Below are 16155 nucleotides of genomic sequence, written 5' to 3' on the forward strand. Positions count from 1 at the left end.
CTAGATGGACCATTTCAAAGCACTTCCACACAAAACATTCCAGACTTCCATCCTCTGGGAAGTCTGCCCCTGCCTCTAAGATTCTGCCTTCCTCTCCCCATCTGACAGCAGTAACAACGACCGGGACACCAACAGGAAAACAGGCAGACTCGGTCAAGCAGTTCTATCAGGAAAATGTCCAAAATGAATCAACCTGTTTGGTTTTCCTGAACTCAGAAAAGGACACTTGTCTGGGGACCCTGATCCACAAACAGTGGGTTCTCACCGCAGCACACTGCTTCTTACCGTGAGTGATGGGGTCCTGGAGTGAGAAGCATGCCCCACTCTTGGTCACTGGGGTGGTTCAACCCTGAAGAGACTTGCATGGGGGAACTCTCAAACCTAAGAAGTGGTTGGAAGGAGGCAGGACATAGATCCTGGTGGTTATGCATTAGATTCCCCAGTAGGATGATGCAAGATGAACAATAGAATAATATCTGTTTCCTCTGCTCACCCTTCATTGCCTGTTCCAGATTTCTTGAGATGGAGATTGCTATTTCAGATGAGCAGTTCCAAAAAAGGATGGAGAGCTTAAGACCCATGCTTATTATCCCACATCCAAATTTCAAACAGGATTCTGCTGAACATGACATAGCACTCATCAAGCTGACACACCCCCTAAAGCTCAACGACCAGGTAAAACTGGCAGCTCTGCCCAGTCCCACGACCAACAGGATGGACGGCTGCACCGTTTCTGGCTGGGGCTGGTCATGGCTGAATTCTGGTGAGTGACGCTCAAGACGGGCTCTTAGCTGCTCCTTGATTGCCCTCTCTGTGAGGGTTCTCATATCACTGAATTATTAGAGATGAAGAGAGCTGTTAGGGTCCTGAGAACTTATACTTCTTAACTTCTAATTTTATGAATGTGGAAATTGAGGCCAAATTGGTCATAGGATAGACCTTATCTGATAAGGGGAAACATGGCCATGGATGGCTGGAGGTCTCTGGAATCCTGTACTCTTGACTCATTTATCATTCAGATGCAGGTGAAGGGGGGTGGTGTATGGGTGAGGAAGGGGTTGGAGGGTCATCCTGCTGGGGATGCTGAATGTGGCTCATTCTTTAGATCCTGACAGCATTCACGAGTAAAGCCACGCACACCCAGGTCCAAGGCACACAGTGCACAGCACGGGAACCAGATACTGGCTCTCTCATTTCACCTGTTTTCTTCTCTGGTTCCCTTTCAATGTATTTTTTCTTTTGTTGAATGATAGAGAGGTTAATTACAAGTAAGAGGGAGGGAAGGAGAGAAGAGAGGGAGATGAATGTGTGAAGGGTCAAAGAAAAACAAACCCTCTCTCTCTCTCCACCCCGCCCTCGCCCTGTGTGTGCGTGTGCTCAGAGAAAAAACCTGATGTCAAGATAAACCAGACTGTCTCTTGCTTCCCTAACGAATACTGTAAAGATTCTCCTATAGGAAAAATGCCTGTTAAAATCACAGAGAACATGTTCTGTGCAGGATTGTCTCTGGAGAGCAAACACACGTGTAAGGTAATTCTTTTCCCCTTGGGCCCTCCCAAGTTTGTTCTGGGACACTGTTCGGGGGTCCACGTATCTCCTTCAACACAATCCAGTTTCCTATTTACATCCAAGAAGAAATCAAGGTAAATGCGGTCCAGGAAGGACCAATCCTGAATGAGCATGAATGTGAGTGTGGAGACACCTGAGTGTTTCCTTTCTCTATGGCTTCCTCTGACGTAGCCTAGGGTGAGTGATGGGTTGGGTCCCAGATGGCCCCCAGACATCTCTCCCAGCCCTCATCACCTGAATCTTTCTGTCTGGGCTCCTCAGATGGGCACTGGGTACTAGGTCATCTTTGTTCTGGCTACTGTGCCTGACCCATCTGTCCTCTTTCTAACAGGAAGTACTTGCTGTGCCAATCCTGTGCCGAAATCAGCTCCAGGGGATCTTATCCTGGTCACAGGGATGTGTTCTGAGAGGTGACGTTGGCTACTACACCAAGGTTTCTCGATATACAGACTGGATCCACAGAGTCATCAGTACCTACTGAACTCTTCCTGTTCCCTCTCCCAGCAGCCTCAGAACTGGGTCTACCACCCTTGACCCCTCTTCCCTCTAGCCCCAGAAAAAGACGGGAATAGTCTGGTTGTAAGAAGTTTTCTCTTCCTTCTGTTCCTTCTTTTCTCTTGAATGCTCTTCTCTTTTCTCAGTCCCAACCTGAATGATCCTTGAAGGATTTTAGCTGGATAATGTGGCTCAGATGGTAAAGAGTCCACCTGCCATGTGGGAGACCTGGGTTTGATCCCTGGGTGGGGGAGATCCCCTGGAGGAGGGCATGGCACCCACTCCAGTGTTCTTGTCTGGAGAATCCCATGGACAGAGGGGCCTGGCGGGCTGCAGTCCCTGGGGTTGCAGAGTTGGACACGACCGCAGTGACTAACCACACCATGCTGTCATAAATGGGATGACTTCTCACCACTCCTTGCCTGTCTTCCAACTCTCTACTTACCTGCCGTGTCTCTTCAGACCTTCCTGGAGTCATGCTCCCCAGCCTTCCAAAGGACGTGTGACAGTGAGACCCAGCACCTCTAGGCTGCCTCCTCTGTCTGACATCACTTACTGCTGAGTCAGCCTTCGGTGTGTGCTCTCTCACTCTAGCATATCTTGAGATGGATGTTAAATAGGCTGCCAGCAGTATTACTATTAGAAATGGAGGCTAGAATTTTATGGGGACAAGAATTATAAAGACTTCAGGGACTTCCCTGGTGGTCCAGTGGCTAGAACTCCACTCCATGCTTTTACTGCGGAGGTCCTGGGTTTGATCTCCAGTCAGGGAACTAAGATCCCACAAGCTGCAAGCCACAGCCATTTTTTTTTTTCAATTGTAGACTTTAAAAAGATTAGGAGATGAGGGAGAAGTTAAATGGGTCAGATCACCAATAGGAAAAGAGGAATAATCTCCTGAGAGATATTTCCTAATGCTAAGCAAGAAAAGTCTTAGGTGGCTGGAAAGAGAATACTAGAAGCAATGGAGAAATACTGAAATCTAAGCGGCTGTAAGTGTGTCCGTGTGAGAGTGTGTGTGTGTGTGTGTGTGTGGGTGTGTGTGTGCACATATGCACATAAGCCTGTGTTGATTGGAGGGGGTCTGCCCAGAATGATTTCACTGAACCAAAATCTTTCTTACACCAACTTCCAGTTCAGCTGATTTTCTTTAACCTTGCTTTCCTACCTATAAAGGTAGGAGGCTACCTTTATAAATTATTAAATTGTTTAAAAACTAAAGTATGTCCTATATTGTCATTTATTTATTTTGGAAATGTTTAAGGCAAGAAGTTGCAGAAAATATTGCAAAGAGTTCCTGGGTACCTAATATCGCCCCAGTGATAGTATCTCCTCTAACCATAGTAACATGTCAAATCCAGAAAATTCACAGTGGTTCCATGCTGTTTACTCACATACAGACCTTATTTGGTTTTACCAGTCTTTCTTCACATACACTCTTTTTAGGGGGTAAAATTTGAAGTGTTAACCACATTTGTGGATTTCTATAACCGTTCCCACAATCAGAATCCAGAACTGTCCCAATAACAAAGAAGAAACTTCTTTGTGTTACACTTCAATAACCACCTCAATAATCACACCCTCTTCCAGTCCTAAGGCTTTGAAACCACTGATCAATCCTCCAATCACTGTAATTTTGTCACTTTGAGAGCGTTAGAGAAAATGCAATCCCTGTGACCCCACTGCGCGTTTTCAATTGGTGATGTTCCTGGGGTCCTCTCGCTGCCGTCTCCTTTCTGTCTGAAGTTCCTTTAGCCATTCTTGTGGAGCAGGTGTGCTGGTAACAAATTCTCTTACTGTTTCTTTACCTTCCTTCCTGAAGGATATGGTTTACTTGGTAAAGAATTCTGGGTGGACAGTGCTTTTCTTTCAGGACTTGAAAAAACTGCCTCTTCCTTTGACTGTCCTTCAAGTTTCTGAGGAGAAGCCTGCTGTCGTCTGAATCATTCTCAATAATCCACTGTTTCTCTCTAGCTGTGGCAGCTTACAAAAGTTTTTCTTTGTCCTACGTGTCCAGAAGTTTGATTATGATGTATCTGGGTGTGAATCCCTTAAGATGTATTCTATTTGGGGTTCACTCAGTTTTTCGAATCTGGAAGCTTATGTCTTTCACCAAATTTGAGCCATTGTTTTTCCAAATGCTTTTCTGCTCAGTATCCTGTTTCTTCATTGGAAACTTGGATAATGTGAATGTCAGATCTTCTGTTACTGTCCCACAAGCCCTGGGGATCTATCCCTTTTTAAAAACTCTCTTCCTTCTGGTGCTCATGTTTATCATTTCTGTTGCCCTATCTTGAAATTCACTGACTCTTCTGGCACCCATTTTACTCTTGAGCCATTGTTTTAACAATGTTTTTTACTTTTTGTACTTTACATTGCTTTTACATCTTGGGGCCCTTGCTGACCAGAGAGACTGGCCCTCCCAGAGCCAACTAATTCCTTCAGAGAGCAAATGACTCCCCTACACGTGCTTTTTACATTGCAAACCAACCACCCCAAAGCCCATATCCCAACAACCTTTCTTACCTAACCCTCACACATCAAGCCAGTATTTCCCCTGCCCTAAATCAGCACCCCCGGGCCAAGTACTAGACAAGTAGAGACCACCACTTTACCCTAGTGGTTATCCAAACTCTCCAGTCCGTACAGCCACTATGGAGAACAGTGTGGAGATTCCTTAAAAAGCTGGGAATAGAATTGCCTTACGACCCAGCAATCCCACTGCTGGGCATACACTCCAAGGAAACCAGAACTGAAAGAGACACGTGTACCCCAGTGTTCCACTGTTTAAAATAGCCAGGACATGGAGCAACATAGAGGTCCACTGGCAGATGAATGGATAAGAAAGTTGGGGGACATATATACAATGGACTATTACTCAGCTATAAAAAAGAACGCATTTGGCTCAGCCCTAATGAGGTGGACGAAATTGGAGCCTGTTATACAGAGTGAAGTAAGCCAGAAAGAGAAACACCAGTACAGTATACTAATGCATATATAAGGAATTTAGAAAGATGGTAATGAAGACCCTATATGTGAGACAGCAAAATGGACACAGATGTAAATAAGAGTTTTGGACTCTGTGGGAGAGGGCGAGGGTGCGATGATTTGAGAGAATGGCATTGAAACATGTATGTTACCATATGTGAAATAGATGACCTGTTTTACAATAAAATAAATTTTATTTATTAAAATAAATAATTTTTTTTTAAAAAAAACACAAATATCCAGTCTCAAGATTGCTCAAACTTGCCTGCTCCTTCCTTCTTTTGGAAGCCAAAATGGCTTGTGTCCATGCTGGCACTTTTTCATCTAGCCCTGCATGGCACGACATGCCCCTTAAATAAGCTCTTCTTTCGGTAGCATTGACCTCTCAGTATCCTCACTCAGTTACCTTGGTAAATTAAACCCTGGGTACTATCAAAACACCCACCAATGTGTTTTTATTTCAGATTTTCTATCTTTAAATTATAAAATTCCCAGTTGCTGCTTCTTTATATCTTCCATAAATATTTTCTAAGGTTTTCTGGTTTTTTTTTTTTTTCCCCACTTGATTCAGGAGTATGTGCGATGGCTTATTAGAACATTTTAATAATAACTGCTTTAAAATCTCTGTCCAATAATTCCAACATCTGTGTCATCTTGGAATTGGTAACTCTTGATTGTCTTTTCTTACTTGAGTTGAAATTTTCCTAATATGATGAGTAAGTTTGGACTATATCCTGAGCACTTTTTATTAGGGTGGCCAAAAAATTCATTTGGAATTTTTGTAAGATGGTATTGAACAACCTGAAGGAATTTTTGGCCAACCCAGTATTATAAGACTCTGGTTCTTATTTACACTTCCTAGCTTAGTATTTCGTTAACCTGTTTATATTCAGAATGTATATCCTGGCCTATGTGAGCTGCGGTTCAAATTCAGTTTATGTGGCTTCTACAGAACTATTGCTCATTCTAATCCTCAGACCCTATGCACATGCTCCCTTATTCTCATATGGAAAATATACTCTTACATTCTAATATATTCTTGTATGTTCCATGGTAAAAGAGACTGCAAACGTGATTAAGTTAAGGATCTTGATTATATTGGATTTTCAGGTAGGGCCAATGTAACCACATGTGTCTTATAAGAGTAAGATAAAAGGGTCAAGAAAAGGAGGGGAGATGTGATCCCAGGGTTGGAGTGCTTTGCTTTAAAGATGGAGGAAAGGGCAATGAGCCAAACCATGTAGGAAACCTCTAAACACTGGGGCGGAAAAGGAAGGAAACAGACTCTGCATACAGAATGCAGCTCAGTGGACACCTTGGTTTTAGATGCATTCGGCTTTCTGATCTCCAAAACTGGAAGATAATACATTTGTGTTTTTTTAAGCCACCAAAATTGTCGTGATTTGTTATAGCAGCAACTTTGCCACCAGCTCCATCACTGCAGTGCCACTGGGGCATGGCTTTTTCATAGTGTTCTGTCTCAAGAACAGGCAAGATACCAATAACTTAGTGGTTTAAAATAGCATACATTTATTATTTCTCTGAATCAAGAGTCCTGTAGGTCAGAAGGCTAAAATCAAAATGTGGGCAAGTTAAATCTCCACTTAGAGGTTCAAGTACCGAAAGACCTGCTCCCAACTCCTTCCCATTGTTGATAGAATTCATTTCTTTGCAGTTCTAAGACTGTGATCCCCATCGTCTTGCAAGCCATCACTGGGGACAAGGCTGAGCTCCTAGAGGCCATTCTCACGTCTTTGCCACGTCCTAGGACCCCCCTGTCGGAGCAAAAGAAATCCTCCCTCAAACCCCTCTGACTTTCTCTTCTACCACAGCCCAGAAAAAAATTCTTGACTTTTAAAAGACGCATCAGGATCACCTGGATCATCTCCATGTCTTAAGATGAACCATAGCATAGAGCAGAGCCTAATCACAGAGGGAAAGTGATATTCCCAGTTCCAGGCCAGGGCATCACTGGTAGGAAATCTGGGGTGATATCTTGAATTCTGCCTGCAGCGTACAGCTAAAAGATTTCTGTTTTATGGCTGCCCCTTTCCTGATCCTTTGGCTGAAAAGAGGATTTTCTTGGGGATTTTTTTGTTCCTTCCCACTGGTATTTCCATGTTGCAAACTTCCCTCATACACAAACCTAGATATATACAGGGCAAGTAAAATCTCAGGAAAAGAAGAGAAGCTAAGGCAAAGGAGAAAAGCAAAGGCATACTCTTTGGAATGCAGAGTTCCAAAGAATAGCAAGGAGAGATAAGAAAGCCTGCTTAAGTGATCAATGCAAAGAAACAGAGGAAAACAACAGACTGGGAAAGACTAGAGATCTCTTCAAGAAAATTAGAGATACCAAGTGAAAATTTCATGCAAAGTTGGGCTCAATAAAGGACAGAAATAGTATGGACCTGATAACCAAAAGATATTAAGAAGAGGTGGCAAGAATACACGGAAGAACTATACAAAAAAGATCTTCATGACCCAGATAACCGCAATGGTGTGATCACTCACCTAGAGCCAGACATCCTGGAATGCAAAGTCAAGCGGGCCTTAGGAAGCATCACTACCAACAAAGCTAGTGGAGGTGATGGAATTCCAGCTGAGGTATTTCAAATACTAAAAGATGATGCTGTGAACGTGCTGCACTCAATATGCCAGCAAATTTGGAAAACTCAGCAGTGGCCACAGGACTGGAAAAGGTCAGTTTTCATTCCAATGCCAAAGAAAGGCAATGCCAAAGAATGCTCAAACCACTGCACAATTGCACGCATCTCACATGCTAGTAAAGTAATGCTCAAAATTCTCCATGCCAGGCTTGAACAGTATGTGAACTGTGAATTTCCAGATGTTCAAGCTGGATTTAGAAAAAGCAGAGGAACCAGAGATCAAATTGCCAACATCCATTGGATCATAAGAAAGGCAAGAGAGTTCCAGAAAAACATCTACTTCTGCTTTACTAACTACACCAAAGCCTTTGACTGTGTGGATCATGACAAACTGTGGAAAATTCTTCAAGAGCTTGAAATACTAGACCATTCTACCTGCCTCCTGAGAGGCCTGTAGGCAGGTCAAGAAGCAACAGTTAAAACCGGACTTGGAACAATGAACGAACTGGTTCCAAATTGGGAAAGGAGTCCATCAAGGCCGTATATCGTCACCCTGCTTATTTAACTTCTATGCAGAGTACATCATGGGAAATGCCAGGCTGAATGAAGCACAAGCTGGAATCAGGATTGCCGGGAGAAATAACAATAACCTCAGATACGTAGATGACACCACCCTTATGTCAGAAAGTGAAGAACTAAAGAGCCTCTTGATGAAAGTGAAAGAGGAGAGTGAAAGAGTTGGCTTAAAACTCAACATTCAGAAAACGAAGATCATGGCATCTGGTCCCATCACTTCATGGCAAAGAAACGGGGAAACAATGGAAACAGTGAGAGACTTTATTTTGGGGGGGGCTCCAAAATCACTGCAGATGGTGACTGCAGCCATGAAATTAAAAGACACTTGCTCCTTGGAAGAAAGCTATGACCAACCTAGACAGCATATTAAAAAGCAGAGACATTACTTTGCCAACAAAGGTCTGTCTAGTCAAAGCTATGGTTTTTCCAGTAGTCATGTATGGATGTGACAGTTGGACTATAAAGAAAGCTGAGCGCCAAAGAACTGACACTTTTGAACTGTGGTGTTGGAGAAGACTCTTGAGAGTCCCTTGGACTGCAAGGAGATCCAACCAGTCAATCCCAAAGGAAATTAGTCCTGAATATTCATTGGAAGGACTGATGCTGAAGCTGAAGCTCGAATACTTTGGCCACCTGATGTGAAGAACTGACTCATTGGAAAAGACCCTGATGCTGGGAAATATTGAAGGCAGGAGGAGAAGGGGACGACAGAGGATGAGATGGTTGGATGGCATCACCGACTCGATGGACATGAGTTTGAGCAAGGTGCCGGAGCTGGTGATGGACAGGGAAGCCTGGCGTGCTGCAGTCCATGAGGTCGCAAAGAGTCAGACACAACTGAGCAACTGAACTGAACTGACTGAAAAAAGGGAGGAAAGCTAATCCTCAGATCTCACATATTCTCACTAATTCATCTTTTTTTTTTTCTTTTCAGATCTTCCAGTAGGTGTTTTGTTAAGGGTTTGTTTATTTCTTTTGTTGTTAAGTGTATTCAATTTATAATATCGTGTTAGTTTCAAGTGTACAGCAAAGTGATTCAGTTATGAACACACACACCCAAATTCTTTTCCAGATTCTTTCCCGTTGTAGGTTACTACAAAATATTAAGTATATTCTGTGTGCTACACAGTAGGTCCTTGTTGTTTACCTATTTTACATATAGTAATGTGTAAGCTCCTAACTTCTCTCTCCCCCCTTATTCAGGGTTTTTTTTTTTGTTATTATTGTTGTAGTTATTAGTAGGAGGTAGGCCCTTTTCCCATCTTGTCTGGAACAAAAGCCTTCCTTACACTTTAGTTCTGCTAGATATTAGAAAGATGAAAAGCACTAATTTCTTCTTAAATTAAGAGGAACACCTCTGAACTGAAGTCAGGAAACTTGAGTTCTGGTCCAGATTCTCCTATTGACTGGTACAATGGTTTAATGTGTGTGTATGAGCCCAGGAGAATGTGAGAAGTGAACATTAGAAATTTTATTTACAATCATTTTAGTTTATCCATTAGATTATTATAGTCTGGTGTGTGTTTTGTGATATGACATGCCAGTTCATATATATGTTGGTGGTGGTGGTGGTTTAGTTGCTAAGTCATGTCTGACTCTTGTGACCCCATGGATTGTAGCCTGCCAGGCTCCTCTGTCCGTGGGAATCTCCAGGCAAGAATACTGGAGTAGGCTGCCATTTCCTTCTCCAATATATGTATATTTATTTAACTATATATATGCACTTATATATGTTAGTATATACATATATAGATAAATATACATATATAGATGGTGCATGCTCTAATTGTCTTAAATATGCTTTGTTTGATTTAGGGGGAATCCCTTCAACACGGAACAGATTTTAACTATATTCATCAATTAAGAGTCTTTTATGTATCTTTAGTTGAAAATATAATTCTTAGCTCAAATAATGCTTCCTACATTCCTTAGAACCTTCATATGGAAAATGATCAAACGACTGTGAATTATTCCTAGAAAATAACTCTTTGAGAATAAAACCCAAGTTCATTAGAGGGCAATGTAAGAGCATCAGGATGATGCTTTAAGGGACTTCCTTGGGTCCAGTGGTTAAGAGTTCCACCTTCCAATTCAGAGTCGCTCCCTGATTGAGAACTAAGATCCTGCTTGCTGTGGGGGAACTCAGCCTGTGCGCTGTGACTACTGAGCCCAAGAGCCACAGCGAGAGAGAAACCTGAGCACCACAGCTAAAGGTCCCCCGTGGTGCAACACAGACCTGAAACTAATATCTGATGCTGCAGCTGCTGCTGCTGCTAAGTCGCTTCAGTCGTGTCCGACTCTGTGCGACCCCATAGACGGCAGCCCACCAGGCTACCCCATCCCTGGGATTCTCCAGGCAAGAACCCTGGAGTGGGTTGCCATTTCCTTCTCCAATGCATGAAAGTGAGAAGTGAAAGTGAAGTCGCTCAGTCGTGTCCGACTCTTAGTGACCCCATGGACTGCAGCCTACCAGGCTCCTCCGTCCATGGGATTTTCCAGGCAAGAGTACTGGAGTGGGGTGCCATTGCCTTCTCCAAAGATCTGATGCAGCCTAAATAAATTAACATTTGAAAAGAGAGTATTGTTTAAAAAGTAAATTAAAGATGGTGGTTCAAGATGGTGATATAGAAATATCCTGAACTCACCTCCTCCCATGAACACATCAATCTAAAGCTATATTTGGAACAACTTCCTCCGGAAAAAAAAGAAACAAACCCTAAAAAGTAGCTGAGTGACTTCTCTCAGGCAAATGAGAGAAGAGCTACGTCTCAGTGGGGGACACAATCTCACTTTAAGCCCCACCCTCAGCACAGCTATCCAGAGTATGGAAGGAACTCAAACCCAGAGCTTGAGAAGCAACTCTGAGAAGCAGAAAGTTTGTATCGCTCATCAACACCCCAACTTTTAAGATCTGTGTCCAAGAGACAGCCCCCAAACTTCTACCTTTGAAAACCAACAGGGCTTGCATTCACGAGACCCACGGGCTATAGTGATCTGAAGAATGGCTCTTAAAGGGCTCACTGGTTCCCATGACCCAGGGCAGCAGTCATCCACTTCGTGTGGAAGAAGCTCATTAGCTTGTCTGGGAAAATTGACCTGGGGCTTCCCAGTTGGTGCTAGTGGTAAAGAACACCCCTGCCAGTGCAGGAGACAAAAGAAGCGCAGGTTTGGTCCCTGGGTCGGGAAGATCCCCTGGAGGAGGGCAGGGCAACCCATTCCAATATTCTTGTGTGAAGAATCCCGTGGACAGAGGAGTTTGGTGGGCTACGGTCCATAGGGTCACAGCGTCAGACATGACCAAAGTGACTTAGCACACATGCACAAGCATTGACCTGAGGGGCAGGCATCTGATTTAACACAGGTCTGGGGCCTGCAGAGGTGCTCTCCAGGAAAGGAGCGTCATCTTTGCACTTACTCTTGGGCTTTCTCCAATCAGTGGACGCCATCTTTGTTGTTGTTTTATTTTTTAATTTAAGGTTTTTTCCCCTTTCTTTTAGCCAGTGGGTGCCATCTCTACCCTGCCTACCTCACTTGAGTGAGTGGGTGCCAACTTTGCAACCTCCCTTTGTTGGTATCTCCCAGAAGGGAGCTTTTATATACGTCTCGTGTCCTGGTTTTACATCAGTTTTTCCTTCTGCCTGGTGGCTCAGCTGGTGAAGAATCTGCCTGCAGTGCCGGAGGCCTGGGTTCGACCCCTGTTTGGGGAAAGCCCCTGGAGAAGGGAAAGGCTACCCACTCCAGTCTGGCCTGGAGAATCCCATGGATTGTACAGTCTACCTGCTTGCAAAGAGTCGGACACAACCGAGCGACTTTCATTTTGACTTTACTTCTGCCACCAGGGGTTACCTCTGCATAACTTGGCTCTGTTGGCTAGTGGGACTTACAATAATAGAAGAAGTTTTGTGTGTTTTTTTAAGTTTTTTGGAAATCTTAATCCATTACATTTAGTGTAATCACTGGATTACTTGATTTTTTTCACTGACACATTCTTTCAATTTACGTTCATTCTTATTTTTTAAAGTCTTTCATTGTTAATTGGAAGGTGAAAGTTGCCCAGCCTTGTCCAACTCTTTGCCACCCTATGGGCTATATGGTCCATGGAATTCTCCAGGCCAGAATAGTTAAATAACTATAATAGATTACTCCCATAAATGTGTGTTTTGTATTCCAGAATCCCATTTCCTCTCCATCTTTCAGAAAACAGCTCCCGCTTTTCATTTTGAGACTTACTTTTTCTCCCCCATTTTGGTCTATGTGCTTGACCAGGACTCCACCTTTGTCCTCACTCAGATGCAAAACAAACTTCTCAGGCCTCAGCCAGTTACTACATTACATCCTCAGCCACGGCGACTGGCTCAGGTATGAGCACAAGACTCAAGTGAGCGACTGAGCTCCTGAGGAAGCTGACCTCCTCTTGCTTTTTGGTCTTGAACTTGAGAGGATGGTAGATCCAGAGCACATCTGTGTGGAGCATGACACTGAAGTCACACAGGAGGCAGCAGGAGGCAAGCAACCAAGCACTTGCGAAACGTTCGGCTGAATCAGGCTACGCGTGAGGTGCGGAAGCTACATTTGGATCTTTCAGTTATCAGTTCAGTTCAGTCGCTCAGTCATGTCCGACTCTTGGCGACCCCATGAATCGCAGCACGCCAGGCCTCCCTGTCCATCACGAACTCCCGGAGTTCACTCAGACTCACGTCCATCGAGTCGGTGATGCCATCCAGCCATCTCATCCTCGGTCATCCCCTTCTCCTCCTGCCCCCAATCTCTCCCAGTATCAGAGTCTTTTCCAGTGAGTCAACTCTTCGCATGAGGTGGCCAAAGTACTGGAGTTTCAGCTTTAGCATCAGTCCTTCAAATGAACACCCAGGGCTGATCTCCTTTAGAATGGACTAGTTGGGTCTCCTTGCAGTTCAAGGGACTCTCAAGAGTCTTCTCCAACACCACAGTTCAAAAGCATCAATTCTTTAGCACTCAGCCTTCTTCACAGTCCAACTCTCACATCCATACACGACCACAGGAAAAATCATAGCCTTGACTAGACGGACCTTTGTTGGCAAAGTAATGTCTCTGCTTTTGAATATGCTATCTAAGTTGGTCACAACTTTCCTTCCAAGGAGTAAGCATCTTTTCCTTTCATAGCTGCAATCACCATCTGCAGTGATTTTGGAGCCCCCCAAAATAAAGTCTGACACTGTTTCCACTGTTTCCCCATCTATATCCCATGAAGTGATGGGACCAGATGCCATGATCTTCGTTTTCTGAATGTTGAGCTTTAAGCCAACTTTTTCACTCTTCTCTTTCACTTTCATCAAGAGGCTTTTTAGTCCCTCTTCATTTTCTGCCATAAGTGAAGAAGTGAAGTGAAGTGAAGTCGCTCAGTCATGTCTGACTCTTTGCGACCCCGTGGGATTCTTCCGTCCATGGGATTCTCCAGGCAAGAATACTGGAGTAGGTTGCCGTTTCCTTCTCCAGGGAATCTTCCCAACCCAGGGACTGAACCCAGGTCTCCCGCGTTGTGGGCAGACGCTTTAACCTCTGAGCTACCAGGGAAGCCCAAATACTGAAATGGGTTGCTATTTCCTTCTCCAACGGATCTTCCCGAGCCAGGGATAAAACCTGGTTCTCCTGCATTGCAGGCAGATTCTTTACCATCTGAGCCACCAGGGAGTGGGCTTCTGCCATAAGGGTGGTGTCATCTGCACATCTGAGGTTATTGATATTTCTCCCAGCAATCTTGATTCCAGCTTGTGCTTCTTCCAGGCCAGCATTTCTCATGATGTACTCTGCATATAAGTTAAATAAGCAGGGTGACAATATACAGCCTTGACGTACTCCTTGTCCTATTTGGAACCAGTCTGTTCCATGTCCAGTTCTAACTGTTGCTTCCTGACCTGCATACAGGTTTCTCAAGAGGCAGGTCAGGTGGTCTGGTATTCCCATCTCGTTCAGAATTTTCCACAGTTTGGTGTGATCCACACAGTCAAAGGCTTTGGCATAGTCAGTAAAGCAGAAATAGATGTTTTTCTGGGACTCTCTTCCTTTTTCCATGATCCAGAGGATGTTGAAAGAGGAGTATTAGGAGACTTTAAACTCCTTTCAGTTATAGGAGACAATAAACTTCCTTTTAAGCTAATCTGAGTCAGGTTTTCTGCCACCTGTAAGCCAAAGAAGTCCATTCATTCATAGAGTCTTAACCTGCCCTGAAGGTGAGCTATTTTTACCTATTAGTGGAGGAAATGTGCACCTTTCTCTTCTGTTTTTCATAATTTTATTGATTTTCAGAACCTTTACGATTCTCGATAAATAAAAATTTGACCTGTAAAATTAAGGTGGTTTGTCTACAATAGTAATGCATAGTCAATGGCCACCACTTTTAGAGAGACTTTAGAACATTTGTCTTCTTTGATAGTTTTGAATTTCCCACAGCTTGTGTATTTTTAGCAAACAGCATTGTTGATTTTCCATATCTGTGTACTTTAAAATCTGGTATTTGACCCAATTGTATCCTCCTAAACCTAAATGCAGTACAGAATCAGAGAAACTAAAGTTTCAAGGCAAAACCCCTAAAACATTAAATGTAGCCTTCCTCTACCAACTTAAAAAGATAAAACTATTTTCTTTAGAGATAACTGAACAGTGCTGTTTTAAACTCCTTTCTCAGGAAACTATCAATTTATTATATTTTTTCAGATATATTGTTATAAAAATGGATTAAATTGAATCACAATCTTCCCATCTGATCTCACAAATTTTGTCTGGAGGGGCTAGCTATATTTTCATTAATTCTACTGAAAATTAATTTTTCTGAAATAAATTAAAGTTTATTTCACTGCAAGCTATTTTCCAGAGGCTTTGTGTAGTACACACATTTATTATGCATCTGTGCTCGAGACGTTCATTTCTCCTTCAGCTATCTCCCGTAGATGAGGAAGGTGGAACAAAAGTGTCAGAACCGTGTGTGAGGGGCGGATGAGAGCTGAGAGTGTAGGTGTGAACACGGGGGCGTGTATTCTAGATTGCATCGGTTGGTGTGTGGGAGCAAAGGTCAGAGAGCAAGGATACGTGTTAGACTTCAGTGGCTCCTCAAAACTGTGCATACTGGTTTTATTTTTCATACCAATTTTTAAATTAAAACTCCACTGCTCTGGTTTTGAGTGTGTGAGTGTATGTGTGCAGCTATAGATCTCAAATTAACACAAAGCAGATTTCTAATAAAATCCATGAAATTTTCTGACAGGGCTACATGGACCTTGATGTAGTGTCATCTGTCACCCTGAAAATATAACTGACATTTTACAACTCTATATTACTGTTCTCTAATATGTTTATTTCCAAATTATTTACATCTTTTCCCCACATACTAGAACTAGAAAATATCCTTAATGCTACCATACACTCACCTCAAAAAACCTGTTCTTGTAGCGGTTTTTTTCTTAACCTGAATTTTGATGCTATAATTTTTGGAAAGACTGATTTTTACATACATAATGGAGTATATTTTTACTGTGATTTTTTTTTCAGACACAAAAAGCAATACATCAAGGGCATCTGTACAGAAATCAATGTTCTTGGATTCTACTTCTAGTACTGACACCAACATGGCACACAGTCCTGAGGTCCAGGACTCAGACGTCTCATCTAACCTGAGGTGGTTTAATTTCATAACCTCCAGGGTCCTTTCAAGGTCCATGACTTCCTAAAAGAGACGTAACTTATAAATTACAGACATTACCTTGGTGATTTATAGGAAAGAATATGAAGTACTTTAGAAGACTCATCCAATTATTTAATCTTAATTCTAGATAATAGATTCACACATTTATTTGGGAATAAAAATGTTTGAAGTTATCTATGAATCTTGCCCTTCTTGTCTTAATTTGAGACAGCCTTAGAGTAAAAAAGGATATTAGATAATTAT

This window comes from Budorcas taxicolor, chromosome 2 (genome assembly GCF_023091745.1).
Source record: "Budorcas taxicolor isolate Tak-1 chromosome 2, Takin1.1, whole genome shotgun sequence".
Taxonomy (NCBI): domain Eukaryota; kingdom Metazoa; phylum Chordata; class Mammalia; order Artiodactyla; family Bovidae; genus Budorcas; species Budorcas taxicolor.